This window comes from Poecilia mexicana, unplaced genomic scaffold (genome assembly GCF_051168715.1).
Source record: "Poecilia mexicana isolate PSO_F unplaced genomic scaffold, ASM5116871v1 scaffold_12, whole genome shotgun sequence".
Classification (NCBI taxonomy): Eukaryota; Metazoa; Chordata; class Actinopteri; order Cyprinodontiformes; family Poeciliidae; genus Poecilia; species Poecilia mexicana.
Window position 1 is genome coordinate 23336893 of NW_028263381.1, and position 17828 is coordinate 23354720.

Genomic DNA, 17828 nt, shown 5'->3' on the forward strand with positions numbered 1-17828 from the left:
AGAATAAACCAACATGGATATGACCCGCCACAGCCCAACGTGGGCCACACCTGATTCAACCCAAACCGGAAAATAAAGGATTTAACTGCAAATCCCAAAACTCAGTAAAATCAGCAGCTGGTTGTGATTAAATGCAGTTTGTTGCAGAGGTTCAAACTTCCTGATGGTGACCTCTCCTCCGTCCCTCACCTTGTCTGGCCGCTTTTAATCCTCACTGTAGTGTTAGACTGGAGCTAATCTCTCAGATTAACCAGATTAACACTGAGCTGCAGCAGGAACCAAACGTCTCTCCTCCAACTTATTTCACTGATTAATAACAAGGTTGGATAAAAACATTGAGCTTCTCGTTCCTTAAAGAGTCATGAAGAAAGACTCACCCTGGAACTGCAGGAAACAAGTTAGAAAGTTTAATAAATATAAACATTTTGTAGTTAAACCAACTTAATGAATTCAGGTTTTAAAAATAAAAACATTGAGTCAGATGATCACAATATACAGAGTTGAATAAACTTAATAAATGAGGCTGGATAAACAACTGAATTACTTGTTACCAGTTGAACAATTCAATTCATTTGGTTCAACTCATTTCTTTTTACAGTGCAGGAGGAACATGATGGTTTAGAAGTTCATTGAAATTTTTTCTGTTTTGAAAGAAGCAACATCTTCAAAATATTAGGTAAAATCTGTTAGGAAAGGGTCTGATAATGGGATATGCTGTTGGTTTTTAAAAACAAGAACAAGTGACACTTTTCTTGCCTTCAGTTTTCATGTTTTGGCTCAAAGTTTCACAATATTGTGGTTAAAGATGTTGGTGAAACGTCTGAGGAAGACAGAAAACATGCAGGATTAAAATTCAGTGCAATCTGACGACAGGCTGATAAAGTCCTGAGGTCAGAGTCAAAATTCAATAGTTTATCAAGTTTTAGAGGAACTTAAACTAAAAATACCTGAACAAAAAACTCCCAACCGTTCCTGAAATATGGAAGACACTTGAGTGTTTTACAGAGAATCATTTAAAGCCGTCAAAACCTTCTTATAGTAGCTGTCCAGATTTTTGCATGTTGTTGATATTTTGAATCTTTACCGATAAGCTTCAAATCTTTGAGGTCAGCCTCATCTTTAGCTGAACCATCAGATTCACTAACATCACTTCCAATCATAAGAAACATTGTTTGTAAAATTAAGAGATGACACTTTGTCTATTCCCTCAGAATAAACTCTGGACTCTCAGTGCAGATTTAGTAGTTTGAACAAATTCAGGCATTTAAAGCTGCAATGTGTAACTTTTTATTAAAAATATGTTTTTTACATATTTGTGAAAAATGTTACCGTGTCATGACTGTATGGCATCAGACAGATGAAATGTGAACAGATCAAACTCCTCCATGAGCCGCTATTGAGGTTTGAAGAAATACACCAGGTTGGTGTAGCGCGTTAGCATTAGCTCCTGTTAAGTACTATGTTATTGTAGTGCTTTAGCATTAGATTAAGATAAATGACTTAGTGTAGCATTTTAGTGTTAGCTACTGCTAAATACCATGTTTGTGCAGCATGTTAGCATTTGTTTCCACTAAATATAATAAGTACTATGTTGGTATTGTGCTGTAGCATTAGCTAGTGCTAAATACCATGTTGGTGTAGCGCAGCACTGTAGCTAATATTAGCTGGTATCCCGCCGGTGGACGTAAATTTTGTAAAGTAATATTCTAATCACAATATATACACAACAATATGTCCATCTTGCTTGTGAAATGTTGTCTGTCGAGCCCTCACATCAATAGTCTGTAGATCTGAACAACAATGTTCCTCAGTGCTGAGGCATCTTCTGCTGTTTTGATTGAGCAAAGTAGGAGGGACGACCCATCCAAGATGGCCGCCGTATTTCCTGCGCCAGAGCAGCCAATGTGGGGTAAAAGAAAACATTTGTCCAAGAAGCAGAAGTGTTGAGATTTATTGGAGGACCGAAATAAAAACAGAAATACATTTTTTGACAAATAACAGAAACATTTTTTTATACACATCTCAATAAATAAATGCACTTTAAAGGCAATTAATAACTTTACCTAATGTTTTATCAAGTTAACTGACCATCTATAATGTCCATATTCATTTTTCCACCTTAGTTCCAACAAATTATAGATTTTAGCCTGCAGTCAGCACGTTGATGCAAAACTTTGACCAAGTGCCACATTTGTGCTTCTGAGGAAGTTTACAATACAAAAATCGTGGTAGCTGCTTGTATTTTCTCTTAAGAAAAGTTCTATAAGCGTAACCGAGTAGCATACTGAGTTTAGCTAGCTGCTAACTCCTGCCCTCGACAGTTAGCAAGCTGTTGTTTTATGTCCTGTGTTTAAACATGTAACAGAGACACCAACTTTTAGCTCTTAACATATTTTAAAAATGGATGCCATTATAAAAAACGACAAATGCAGCTTACCTTACTTCTATGGCTCCAGCTCGCTTCGCATTTAGAAAAAATGCCGCCTTTGGGATCCAGGTCTTGGAAAAAATGGTATTCATCCGCGACTTTGCTGTCGACGTCCTTAATCTGGTCAGCTGGTGTTCCTCTGCTTTATTTAATATGCACTTCTAACTGGGATGGAGAACTTTATAAAGTCTCACTAAATCTTACATCATATTTAGTCCCTTATCACATAAAGAGCGAATTTCCGGCACTATTTGGATCTCGCATTAATATTGCCAGTGGTGATCAGTTTTTAGAAGATCCGGTTACCATTTTAAAACTCAGATTGTCAAGTTATGTTCACACAATTAAATTTATGTTTCACTGAACTGACCAGTTTAATAAACCGTACTGGTCAGTAGTAAACCAAGGGCAATGCACATTGACAAAGCACAGTTAACTTTCAGCATTTAGCACACTTAGTGCAACCACGCTGTCTCAGAACTGTATAAAACAACCCTTTAAAGTGAATACATAAGAAATAAGCAAACAAGGCTGAATGTATCAACCACACTATTCAGTTTCTTGAATTAGTAAAGCAGTCCGTTAGCTTTACAAACGTTGGAGGCCTGAAGGGACTCAGTTAGCATTCGTCCTCGGAATAGCAGTTCCAAAGATGGCGGCTCCCAGAACAACTACAAGGAATGGGTTACTCACCCCACCATGGACTACCAGTTTTAAATGAACGGCAATAAAACGGCTCCAACTCCAGTCCAACAGTCCTTTCCGGTTCACGAGTGTGGTCCGGTTCTGTGGCTCCAAAAACCGTCCAGGGAAAAGTTCGTAGCTCCAACTGGTTAGCTAACAAATAAAAGTCCACAGCAGCACAGATCCAACCTCGTCCATGAATGGCTGCCGACCAACTGCCAGTACGTAGCAGCGGCACGTGCAGCTCCAGTCCCGTTCTCAGCCCATCACAACCAATCAAATCGCTTAAACTTGATTTTGCCCTTGACTGACCAGTAAGGTGGTAGACAAGTAAAAACGATGCATTTACTGGCGGTAGTAAATAACAGTTACTGACGAAATGCTACATTTACTGCGTGTTTTAAGCCAATTGAAAATACTTGTGCGGACTATAATGTTGAGGACTTTTACAGCGGGTAAAACCTCCAATATGTGAGTGTAAAACATTAACCAGGTTAAATAACAGGCGATTATTACTGTTTAAAGTAAAAAGGCCTACAATGCATTGTATTTAAGAATAAGGTGTGTAGGAGAAAAGAGCCATATAACCCGAGGCGTTACACTTGGCTTTTCATGGCTGACAGGAAAATCCGTTCTGTGGCGACTGGAACCGAGTTCTGGACCCAGTCTGGACTGGGATCAGGATCTGACCAAACACTGAGCTGAAGTAGGGAAACGGTCCGAGATTTTATGAGACAATTAAATCTGGTAGATATCTGGAGACATTTAGAACCAGCTGAAATAATCTACTCATGACAATCAAGAACATATTTGACTATTTATTGATTCCAATCGAATTTCTCTCAAATGTAACTGATTGTTGCCATGGTAACGTGCTACTGTCAGATCACGCTCCCTGTAGTTTAATTTATTCTAGCAACAGCAAAAGCCGAGATCATCCCACTTCCCCAAGCTGGAGATTTAGTTTAATAGTAATAAATAAATAAAGTTTCCTTTGAAGTTAATCACACAAGTAACATTTAGACCCAACAGTCAAACTTTAATCAAATCAATCAGGTTGTCTGTTGTTTTATCTCCTGCAAACTTTGCTTTAATTCTACTTTCTTTTTTCTATCTAATCATAAAAACAAAGTCAGGCAGAAAGAGAGTCATGAAACAGGAACAGCAGGTTTCCTGAGAGAAGAGGAAGTTTCCAGCTCATAGATTCATAGAAATAGTTGAAACTATTCCTTATTTCAAAGCATAAAAGTTTTAAAGAATGAAGTCTAAACATTTTGAGTAATTGAATAAGACCTAAAGTGAAATACTTAAATTAATATTGGTTTTGTAAGGGACCCGGAAATTCAACCCCACACAGGAGTAAGCAGTGAAAAAACAAGTTTAGTTAATATTCAGACTCTGGTTCAGGAAGAGTTTGTCAAACACAGCACTGAGGAGAGAGGGGAGAAGCTGGTGATGCTCAGATAACGGAGGGTATCTTTGAAATGTTCATCTCAACGGGCCTGTAGAGCAGCAGACGGGTGGAGCAGAGGAGCTGAGGGTCTGACAACAGGGAGATGCAGGAAACCAGAGGAACAGGCTTCAGTGGGAGCAATGAAGATCTGCACCAGGAGATCCAAAACGCAACATCAGGGACTTTGTAGATAATCTGGCAACGAGGCAGAGACTGAGACGAGTTTAAGGTGGAACAGGTGAGCAATCAGGGTGGCAGGTGAGCTGGATGAGAGCTGAACACAGCATGGACAAGAATCAGAGCAGGTTTACTGAGAAGAAAACTGACTTTGTGGGAAAACCTACAAGTAAAACAAGTAACTGTAACTTTGGCATCAAATCATTAGAGTGATGGATTATTCTTGGTTTCTTTTCAGAACACCGTCTGAAACCCAAATGAAGATTTTAATAAGAGTATTTCATAAGTCAAACTCAACACAATTAAGTTCACACAACAAGGTGTTAAGTAAACTGAACAAGAATCTGTTAAGGAAACAAAACATAAGAATAGTAGTTAAACTTACTCACATTTTTCAGTTCAATCGGTTTCCACAGTTTTTAAGTAAAGTCAACTTGTCAAGGTTTAGAGAGCATAGAGATGAATGAATATAACAGATCCCAGTTTCTATAAGCAGGTCAAACCAGTAACAAACTGGATTACATGGAAAATGTCTCATTAAGTTTCATCAACATCAAACCAACCAACCAGCTGCACTGTAAAACATTTGAAGGTGGTTTAACTTGAAAATAAAAATCCACCTGCTGCCTTGAAAATGAAATTTAAGTCAACAAGAAATTAGTTTTGGTTTTAACTCAAGTTCATGAAGTTGATTCAACAACTAGAGACAAGTTGTCTAAACATTGTTTTTTAAGTTAATCTTGAATTTTCAGTTTTAACTTAATGCTGCAATTTAAACCAAATAATTTTTTCACAATATGTAAGAAAAAACTGTCGTCACCTGGTGGAAGAGCAAACATTTCTCTATTGTTTCAGTCAAAATATCAAGTTAAAATAAGTTTGTTTTACTTTAGATTCATTTAATTCTTGTTTGAAATTGAATGAATAAAATGTCTGATGTGATGATGAATTTTATTAAACATGACAATGAATTGAGCTCAGAAACATTTAGTGTGAACAGAACATTTTCCTCCACTTTCATCAGAACAAACATTCAGTTTTTCTTTCTCACATTTAGAGTCTAAAACTCTGTTTGGCCTGAAGAGCAGGAGACATTTAACTAAATGTGACTAAATAATTAATATACGCAACAAAAAATAATAAAATCATCCCAAATAAAACTAAATATTAAGTGTGGAGTTAATCATTAACAAGCTGTAGATTTATGGAGCCTCATTTGTAAAAATACAAAAATAACAGCAATATTTTTATATATGTTCATTTTTCAGAGTCATAATTTCACCATGTTATTCATTTATTTATAAATGTCAAAGTTACAAACTAAATGTTTAATTCAAAGGTAGATATTTAGTCTGGATAATAAATATTTACTTTAAAATTTAATGTTTTGTTTGTAAACTGAACACATTGATGGGATTAATTTTGCTCACATTCAATAAAATCACATTTTTAATACATCAGTTCACTGGTTCACATCTGATGACAGGCTGATAAAATTCACAGTTTACAGTTAAAATTCAAAGTTTATCAGGTTTTAAAGAGGAACTTAAACCAAAAATAGAAAAAACTCCCAACGGTTCCTGAAATCTGGAAACACTGGAGAGTTTTACAGATTATCAACTAAATAAAAACCAGATTAGTGGCTTTTATTTAGGTTTTATTAAACGGCCATGTTGAACATTTTATACCTTCTCAGTAATCACTTCTTTCTTTATATGAAAACCATCAAAACCTTCTTATAGTAGCTGTCCAGATTTTCCATGTTGTTGATATTTTGAATCTTTAAGCTTCAAATCTTTGAGCTCAGCCTCATCTTTAGCTGAATCCATCAGATTCACTAACATCACCTCCAATCAGAAGAAACATTGTGGTAAAATTAAAAGATGACACTTTGTCTGTTCCCTCAGAATAAACTCTGGACTCTCAGTGCAGAATCAAACCAAATGTTATTTGTACATTTCAGCAGCAAGGCATTTCAAAGAGCTTTACATCTTTGAACACAAAACACAAAGTCATGCAGCTGAGAATCAACAATCAGAAACATCACATTAAGTCAAAGCTAATTAATTATGTTTCAACTCTAAACAGGTGGTTTTTAGTCCAGATTTAAAGGCTCTCAGTGTTTCAGCTGGTTTGCAGTTTTCTGGAAGTTTGTTCCAGATTTGTGGTGCATAGAAGCTGAATGCTGCTTCTCCTCGTTTGGTTCTGGTTCTGGGGATGCAGAGCAGAACCAGAACCAGAACCTGAGGGGTCAATCTAATCATTCAGTTCACAACTGAAGTTTATCATCAGGATTCTGTAAATTAAATATTTTCATAGTTTATTTCAATCATTCTGTTCAGACGGTTTAGGCTGAAAAGGAGAAATTACTTGTTAGTAATTTAGTTAGTAAATATAAATATTTTTGATTTGAGTTTATTGATATTTTACTTAATCTGACTATATGATCCTTTTTAACACATACAGAAGATTTGCATTGATCATTTATAAGCTTTGGTAATGGAGCTGATCAGCAACTAGAAGTGTATTAGTTAGTGAACGTTGGTGAACAGGTGGCATCATTAGGACCAAGGAGCAAAAGCTGCAGATCATTTTAAAGGTAACAAAACAATTCACCATGTTGGAGCAACTCTTGGAGCTGGTTGGACAATGTAAAAACTTTCAGCTTCAGGGAAAACTGAACAATGACCTCAGATCTGGAAAACAAACTTTAACTGAGATGTTACTGAAGCCTGATGTTCAGTTGATCCAAATCTAAAGCTGGTCTGCAGGGACGACTTTAGGGTTTGTTTGTTTCTGCTCACCTGGAGCTCCAGCCGGGTGGAGTCAGTCTGAGTTCCTTCATCATCTAAAGAGCTGGAGAACATTGAAGCTCCTCCTGGAAAACATGGAGCTTTGGAAAGAAATGAGCAGGAAGTGAAAGAAAAATGGATCTTCATCACTTGTGAAGTGACGACATCAGAGTTGGATTCAGTGGAGTCACATGAAGAACAGAAACACTGAGGCTAGAATAATAAACATCATGCTAAATATTAGCTGCAGCTGTCAGAAGAAGCTTCAGGTTGAATCTAAAGAAGCTGAAGATCTCAGAGTGATGAGAGGAAACCTGATGAGCTCTACAGTCCACTAGATCCAGACCAGAACCTGGAGAACATCTACGCTGGAAGCAGAGCCACAAGCTAGAAAAAGATCCAGGTTTCTATCAACCTGAACACAGGAAGTCCTTTCTTCTTCTGCTGCAGCTGAGAAGGTCCTGCTGCAGAACTGAAGCCACACAGTTCCTCCTCCACAGCAGAACAGAGGAGGTTCTGGAGGAGACCAGCGTCCACATCTGGACTCAGAGTTCTCCTGAGCTTCAGCAGAGCTGCTGGCTTTGGTTCTGATCCGCCTCTGTTCTGGTGTCTGATCTTCAGAGACGATCTGAACCGACCCATCAGAACTCAGTGGAGGATGAGGAGGAGGAGGAGGAGGAAGAGCCGTGGTTCATCTCTCTGCTGTGGAGACCTGAGGGAATCTGACAGAGAAACGTTGATTATATGAACCAGCAGCTTGGAATGACAATAACACTGTTATTACTATCACTGTTATTACAATAACACTGTTATTACTATCACTGTTATTACAATAACACTGTTATTACTATCACTGTTATTACAATAACACTGTTATTACTATCACTGTTATTACAATAACACTATTATTAATATCACTGTTATTACAATAATAATGATATTAATGATAATAGTTTCATCAGTTGTTTCCAGTGTGAAAGCAGGTAAACATTTTTCCTTCAGTATTTTTAAAACTATCGTTTCTCCAGCGTTGATGTTGAGGGTCAAGTGTTTGGTTGGAGACATCAGAACGGCGACAGCGGCAGCCTCTCCTCTTCAGGCTCGGACTCAACATGAAGGTCATAAATGTCTCTGCTCAGGTTCATGGGACTGGAGGAAAACATTTATATGGATCAACGTTCAGCTTGGAGGCAACAGGAACCAAACAGCTGAAATGAAACGTTTATGCTTGCAGAATAAAGAGTCAACAAAATGAACTGGAGGAAATAAATGTGGTTAGACAAACCTTTAAGCAGAACTCCTTTAAAAACTTTCATTTCCAGGATCAACCACAGATAGATGTTGGAGGAATCTGAGGAATGGTCGGTCATCACACACGTCTTCTGGGACTGAGCACAAATAAAGACCTTCTGGAGGAAATGAAGCAGCAGATTGAGGACATTCTAAGGACAGATGTCCCCATGGAGCCTCTTCTGTCTCTGCTGGACAGAAACACCAAAGATTTACTCACTAAAGATCAATGTTACATATTGATGCACATTCTGCTGCTATTAGCAAGAAAGACAATTACACTAAACTGGATTAAACCTGTTCACATCACACTAAACTGGATTAAACCTGTTCACATTACACTAAACTGGATTAAACCTGTTCACATTACACTAAACTGGATTAAACCTGTTCACATTACACTAAACTGAATTAAACCTGTTCACATCACACTAAACTGGATTAAACCTGTTCACATTTACACTAAACTGGATTAAACCTGTTCACAATTACACTAAACTGGCTTAAACCTGTTCACATCACACTAAACTGGATTAAACCTGTTCGCAATTACACTAAACTGGATTAAACCTGTTCACATCACACTAAACTGGATTAAACCTGTTCACATTACACTAAACTGGATTAAACCTGTTCACATTACACTAAACTGGATTAAACCTGTTCGCAATTACACTAAACTGGATTAAACCTGTTCACATTACACTAAACTGGATTAAACCTGTTCACATTACACTAAACTGGATTAAACCTGTTCACATCACACTAAACTGGATTAAACCTGTTCACATTACACTAAACTGGATTAAACCTGTTCACATCACACTAAACTGGATTAAACCTGTTTGCAATTACACTAAACTGGATTAAACCTGTTCACATTACACTAAACTGGTTTAAACCTGTTTGCAATTACACTAAACTGGATTAAACCTGTTCACATTACACTAAACTGGATTAAACCTGTTCACATTACACTGAACTGGATTAAACCTGTTCACATTACACTAAACTGGATTAAACCTGTTCACATTACACTAAACTGGATTAAACCTGTTCACATTACACTAAACTGGATTAAACTGTTGACATTACACTGAACTGGATTAAACCTGTTAGCCTCCAGCTGTTGCTGAATGGGGGAGAAACTGAAACATGACAACATGATGGAGCGTCTGACTGAACAACTAGACATGAAAATAGATAATTAAATATGTAGTTTGGACAATAAATATTTAATTTGAAAATCAAATGTTAATTTAGAAAATATTTCTTGTTTGCAAAATAAATGTATATTTTAAAGTTAAATATGAATTAGTAGATGATTTATACCAATACTTAGTTTATAGGCATTTCCACATTTTTCAACTAAAATATTGATGTGAATTTTTTCATAATATTCACTACATTCATCATGGTCTAAACAAAGTAAATCCTCATAAAGATTGTATCACCCAGCCTCTGATTTCACTGCAGACCTTCTACTTCCTGGTTCTGCTGCTCTGAAAGAAAAAACTACAACCCAGGTGAGCTGTGACGTCATCAGTTATGTAACATCCGTCACATTTACTTTTAGTTTGAATTACAATGTTAAGGTGCGGCTCTGATCAGGTTGATGGATCTTTATTTGTTGTTCAAAAATAGTTAAAGTTCAGATTTCCATCTGGCCAGCAGCTTCTCTGCTGACCTTTGACCTGCTGTGGAAGCAGAAAAGATGGACTTAGTTTTTTACTCACTGCTTCAGCATTTTGGTTCTGATTCTGGTCAATAAATAATGATTCAATGTAAATCTGTGATGCTGTTTTATTGAACTCATTTTAAAAGCTGCTGAGGAACAAATGATCTTTATTCATGTCCTGATGAATGAAACAGTAGAACTGGTTCTGGTTCTGATAACTTTGACCATCACTGACATATTTGGATAACATTTCGTCTGGGTTTAATAATTAGACATCAGGCAAGTTGTAGTTTCACCAGCAGAGGGAGACAAATCCCCACCAGTTAGTTTAGTTGGTTCAAAGTTAAAACAGGTTCTGGTTCCATTCAATCTGAACAGAACCGGGATCAGCAGAATAACAGCAGCAGAATGTTTGTGATTGGACTGGGAGTCATGAGACGGATTTATGTCTTCAGACGTCAACAGATTCCTCTGACCAGTCAGACCAGTTTGAGCTCATTTCTCCTCAAAACACTTTCAGTTTGTTCTGTTCAGGTGTGGCACCACTGCTGTGGTTCTATTGGGTCTCAGTCTGTTGTTCAGATGTTCTTCTTCAACTCTTTGGATCGATTGAACAAACTGTAAGTTTGCTTTGTTTCCTATTGAACTTTGTGAACAGAAACTATTTGACTTGATTCTGTTTGGAGAAAATGTTCACTTCTAAATTCAGCTCAAAGTTTCATCTCCCTGCTGTTTGGAAGCTAATATTCAGGATTATTAAATTATTGATCAATTGGAAGAAAAAAAACATGAACAGATGATGTTTCTTTATTTTCTTCTCTAAACAAACTGATTCATGATTTTATTTCCAGGAATCAAATTTGCTCTTAACCATTAACTTCAATCACAACAATTTCCTGCTGTTTCATTTCAAAATGAAATGACTTTATTCTTAAAATGTCTTTGATTCAGTCAGATTATTAAATAGTCAATAATGATTGATTACAATATTATTAATCTTGTAGACATTAATAATGAACTAAAATCCTTCCTGTTGTTCAGGTTGAACCAGTGAATGTAAATGTTGCTCCATGTCTCCATCTAGTGGACTGATAGTAGAAGTGCAGCAGCTGATGCAGCTTCCTCTGCCTCTCTGCTGTCTGACTGCATTCACCTGACACTGATATGAAGCAGAGAAGAAGAGCCAATCAGAGGAGGAGCAGCTGATCTTTTTCCAGCACTAATGATGTAAAGGATGATCAGAGTTGATGTGCAGATGAATGATGTGTGTTTCCTCTGCAGGTGAAGCTAGAAAGTGTGTGTGAGCTGATGTGAATTCAGCAGCATGGATCAGTGTGAGGACAGAGAGGAGGGAGTCCCTCCCTCTAAAACCACTCTGTGTGGGGAAGATGAGAGCCAGAGCAAAGGTCAGAGGTGAGGTCACCATCTCTAACTGTCCACAGCCCTTTTCACACAGCGTTCACTATATCAGGCCAAAACAGACGTGGTGATGAAGCTGCTGCTGCTCCTCTTTGCTGCTTCATCCAGACTGAACAGATTCAGTTTTAATCATCATGTTTCTGTCAGGATCCATCAGAGACTCAGACCAGAACCAGAACCAGAACCCAGCTGTGTGTCAACCGACCCCACACCCATATCACATGTATCAGTTGCCTCAGTCCTCACACGAGCAATGGTCAGGAGCAACAGGTCAAAGGATGAGATCATTACCTTTAAATCTCCTGGATCTCCACCTTCAGAGAGGTGAGCTGTTTCTAACTGCTGATCTGTTTATCTGTCATTGTGGCCAAGTGACGATACCAAGTTCTGTTGGGTTCTGTTGCCATGGGAACATTAGACTGAATATCTTTTTTTATTTATAATAAGCTACACAAACAGTAACTAAAAGAACGATGAGGCTTAATGAAGGTAAAAAATAAAAAACCATAAACAGGAAAGGTTACAAATAGGAAAAGGTTAAATACAGCAACCAGGGCAACATGAGAAATTCTTTATACATTGAATTTGTCTTTAAAGCTTTACTATTTGTTCAGTAGTTCAGTGAATACAAATATGAAGAAACATAAGCACAAAAAGCATTAAGTTGAACTTTTCGTCTATTTCCAATTTTCTTTTTAGGAATAAAAAGAAAATTTACTCCTTCCATAATATTTGAATATAAGAGAAGTGCAGAAAAGATGAGTAATGGTTTCCTCAGAATTGTGACAAAATGAACACAGAGGATCTACATCAGGTGATATTTAAATATTTTACTATTAACAGGATAAAATATATGTAGAATCTTTAGAGACACTTTTCAAATCTTATTAGTTATTAAGTTTTTCTTCAGCAATAACCAAACATCTGTCCAACAAATATCATTAAATAAATTGTCCCAAAACAGTAGGAGCTGATTTGCTTGTATGAGCTCTTATTTAAATAATAATATTTTTGTTAGTTTTTCTACTTAAAATGGGTCAGAGTTACCAATGAATAATTGTTCTGTTTAGTAATCAGTTTGGTGCTGAACAGAGGATCAAATACGATTGAAAATTATTACAGGAAAATTATATGTGGTCAGAAATTCATCATAAGAGAAAGTTTTACTTTCTGTGTTGACAAGTTTATGTAAACAAACAATGCCTTTGTCAAACCATCTTTTAAGAAACATTTATTTATGTTTAAATCAGATGTATTTGTTATTCCACATATAGTATTTGTGTGGGAAAAGTTATGTTTATGTATTAAATTGCAGCAAAGCAGTGGCTGTTTATGGAAACTGGAAAGTTTATCTGGGATTTTTTCAATACTGAAGTTACATCTTAAAAGAAAAGATAAACCACCTAAAGCCTCAAATACAAACGTGAATATAAAGTCCACAGAGAGTTTGGATTTAGAAGATACTTTTTGATCCACTTAATTTTAAAGGAAGAATTCAGAGTTTGAGAATCTAAAACATTAAATCCACCAGAGCAGAACTTGTTTATCATTACATTTCTCCTCATAAGATGAACCTTTTTCTTCCAAATAAAATCAAATCATATTTTATCTACTTTTGAACTGATCTCATTGGAAACCTGAAGTCCTGAACTAGCAGAAACCAAACTGGACCTTCAGCTTCAGACAGCGAGACCCGACCAGAGATGGATAAATATCTGTAGCCACATATTAACTTTCTTTAGGATTAAAGAAACAAGGAGTTAAAATTTTCATTTGACCTTTGGTTTTCTTCTTTTATAATGTAGATACCAAGATATTTAATTTGATGTTTAACAGGGATTCCTGAGATTTCTGTTTCATGGCAGGTTTTTATAGGAAGCAGTTCAAATTTAGAGAGATTAAGTTTGAGGCCAGACGCTGAAGAAAAGCCACTGAGCAGATTAATAGCAACATTAATTTGATAACAATCTTTTAAAAACAGAGTTGTATCATCTGCCAGTTGACTCAAACATATTTCTCTCCCTGCAATTTGAATAACCTTTAAGCTGCTGTTCTTTATGAAATGAGCTAAAATTTGCAAAGGTAAGAGAAACAAAAACGGTGAAATCGGAAACCTTGACGAATTCCAGCTCATTATTAAATCTACAGGTGATAATTTAACTGTTACCTAATGTTGACTTTTAAACTGCTGACCGCAGCCAAAAAGGTCAAGGGTTTTGTTCTGTCATCCAGACTGAACAGATTCAGTTTTAATCATCATGTTTCTGTCAGGATTCATCAGAGACTCAGACCAGAACCAGAACCAGGACCAGGACCAGAACCAGAACCAGAACCCAGCAGTGTGTCCTTTAAGAGCGACAGGTCAAAGCCTGACTTCATTAACTTTAAATCTCCTGGATCTCCACCATCAGAGAGGTGAGCTGTTTCTAACTGCTGATCTGTTTATCTGTCATTGTGGCCGTGTGACGATACCAAGTTCTGTTGGGTTTTGTTGCCGTGGGAACATTAAACTGAATACCAGGTTATTTATTTTCATTCCATCAATGCATATGGTAACATGTCTTCTTAAAGACGTCACACATCTTCCTCCAGGTTTGTGATGTGAGAGATCAGCAAGTTAAAATCAACCAAACTTTAATAAAATGTAAAGATTTCTTTGGAAAGCTGACAGAAAAATTCACACAAAGATTCAGTCGATCTGGTTTCCATTCTTAATCCCTGCAGTTATATAGAATAAAACCAGACCTTAAGCTGCACTAAAACCTCTTCTGGAGTATTTCTGCAGCAGCTGCTGGCAGAACTAATGATCTGAGTTACTTTCTACAGTTTTGGTTCTCAGTCCTGCTTCATAATTATTTCTGTTATTTCTGAGGTTTTACTGCTGCAGGTTCAGACCAAGCCTTGTACCGTCAACATGACCAGGACAGAAACGTTCATGTGCACAAAATATTTCACTGGCAGCAGAACCATGAAGTTATTATAGGAGATCAGATTCAGTTAGTTACTATTTTACTCTTTTACAGTAGAATAGTAATAAAAGTGCTAAAATTGGTGCAGTTTTAAAATGCATAATCATCAAGTCACATCACAATAAAGGGATGAGATAACATTCTGTAGGAAAGATTTGATATTTAAAGGCCTGTTATGTACAAACCATATACATTTATACAAATAATAATACGAGCTCCTTTCCAGGCCTCAGGGAATTGGTTACAAAAACTAAAACCTTCAATGTCAAGAACTGGTCATGATTGCAAAAGCACTGTTACAAAAATAGTTTAAGACTGAAAAAAATAACTGTAATTTTTCTGAGTTTAATTAATCTTTTTTTTTTCACAGTCTTAAACAGGGCCGTGCAGAGACCACTAAAGGGGCAGGTGCTCCAAAAAAAAAGGGGGCACATCTAACCGCATTTTAGGACAGAATATTAACAAAGCCTCTCAGCTTTCAGAGTTTAATAAACAATGATAAAATACAAAATTGTGAGATATACAATTAAAACTAAGGAAAATTTCTACATAGAGCAGCTATGCATATTTAAGATATTTTATTAGTAATTTCTTTCTGCAGGTCTATTTTGTTATAGGAAAGTATTGCAATATTCAAACCCACAATTTAGCAAAATATGTAAATCAGAGCTAGACCACCAGACATATTTTGTCTTTACAGAATTACACTATTACAAATATAAACAACCTTTTAGTGACTGTAATCTATTAAAAAGAGCTGCCTGTTTACTGCAGTGGAGATGAAGATGGTCCATTCAGGAAAGCAGAGCTGGAACAAACTTTAATGTGGAACTGCAGAAAAAAAAAGCAAAAATTGAATTGTTAATGCATGTCACCATGAGAAAAGCCTACTGAGTTTTGCTTAAAAAACTTTTTTTTTAAATTAAAATCACACATTTTTGTCTCATTTTGTCTTCATTTTGAACAAATGAAGTAATTTGTTCAAAATGAGACGCAGTGAGACGCACTGCGCGAGAGGCAACTGCGTCATGCGTCACGGGCAAAAGGTCAAAAAACCAAATAACAGGTTAACACCTTATAACTTGCTGTCAACAGGTTGGAACGTGTTGACGGCTTATACAGTTTTAACTGCTAAAAACAGTGACAGAGGACACAGATAAGTGCAGAAGCCTCTACTGTATCAAATTGACAAAGGAATAACAGAAAGTTGGTCATTCTGAGGTAAAACCCCAGCGCATACAGTGTTCATCGTTGTTGGTTTTTTTCATTCATCCATACCGCCTCCCCCCCCCCCCCTGCAATGGCACGGCGCGCCCCACAGTTTGGGAACCTCTGGGTTGGAGTTTATCCCCTTCATTAATGACACTTTTATTACATACATTATATCTATCATGGTAATTCAGGGTGAGTTATTTTTAATTCTAAATGAATGTCCTTGTTGGATTTTATTTAAGTGCTATTCTCCTTCAAGATACATTTACCTAACGCCAGAATAAATGCAATGTACATTATTTGAAGACATATGTCCATTATGGAGATAAGTTTGGGACGGGCGATGTGCCCCTATTGCATCATCAATACTGAAGAATGACTGATATTAGCTTTTTAGTTATCTTGCTTTGCTAGCAAAGTCGTTAGCTAGAAGCTAGCTAATAGCACAACAACAACAGCCTAATCTCTGTATGATAAAAATACTGAATGTTAGATACGAAGCTGAAGGTGGTTTTCAATTCTAGCTTCCAATAGCTAAAGGGCGATTCCACTTAATTTTTCACTACTTTCTGCTACTTTCCGCATCTTTAATCAACTCTAGTTTAAAAACTACAACACCGAGACACTTCAAACCTGGACTAGATTATTCTGCTCTAATAGCAGAATATTTAAAACCATGTTTGGGATTTGTGAAACCTTTTTCTGATTTGTGAAAACTCAATGAAGTTCAATTTTCACCATTTTTTGGCATCTGGATCGCCATAGATCTACTCTAATTAAAAAACAACAACTCCTAGACACTTCAAACCTGGAATAGATTATTCTCCTCTTCAAGCTGGATATTTAAAACCATGTTTGGGATTTGTGAAACTTTTCTGATTTGTGACACTTCAAAGGGCAATTTGGCCTATTTTTCGGTCTCAATCACACAGGAGCTGCTTTAATTCCAAAACTACAAGACCTAGACTCTTCAAACTTGAACTAAATTATTCTGCTCTAATAGTAGAAAATTTAGAATCATTTTTGGGATTTGTGAAACCTTTTTCTGATTTGTGAAAACTCAATGAAGTTCAATTTTCACCATTTTTTGGCATCTGGATCACCATAGATTTACTCTAATTAAAAACTAGAACTCCTAGACTCTTCAAACCTGGAATAGATTATTCTCCTCTTCAAGCTGGATATTTAAAACCATGTTTGGGATTTGTGAAACAGTTTTCTGATTTGTGAAAACTCAGTAAAATTCGAATTTCACCATTTTTATTTTCATTTGGATCACCATAGATCAGCTCTAATTAAAAAAACTACTTCAGCTAGACACTTCAAACCTGGAATAGATTATTATGCTGTGATAGCAGAATATTTAGAACCATGTTTATGATTTGTGAAACCTTTTTCTGATTTGTGAAACTTCAAGAAAGGCTGATTTCGGACATTTTTTGGATATTGATCACTCCAGCTCCAAAACTGCAACACCTAGACTCTTCAAACCTGGACTATATTGTTGTGCTCTAATAGCAGAATATTTTAATCCATGTTTGGAATTTGTGAAACCTTTATGTGATTTGTGAAACTTCACTAAAGATCAGATTACTATTCTTATATATTCCATGCAGTTTTTATTCAAATTCAATTCAAATTCAAAACCATTTTATTAATCCCAATGGGAAATAAACTGTTGGTGTAACTCATTAATTTTTCAAAGAGTTATTGTAGATGGTGATGG

The 17828-nt window shown here is 36.4% G+C and overlaps 1 long non-coding RNA gene across 2 annotated transcripts; it reads left to right on the top strand.

Annotated features, from left to right (window-relative positions):
- The first annotated feature begins 10438 nt into the window (after positions 1 to 10438).
- On the top strand, positions 10439 to 14392 carry LOC148156159 (uncharacterized). Of its 2 annotated transcripts, XR_015764909.1 has the most exons (4): positions 10439 to 11122; positions 11784 to 11915; positions 12069 to 12245; positions 14193 to 14389. It is a non-coding gene; the product is annotated as an uncharacterized LOC148156159 (long non-coding RNA). The 2 variants fall into 2 exon arrangements; XR_015764908.1 differs by lacking the exon at positions 10439 to 11122 and having other exon boundaries at positions 11545 to 11915; positions 14193 to 14392.
- The last annotated feature ends 3436 nt before the right edge of the window (positions 14393 to 17828 follow it).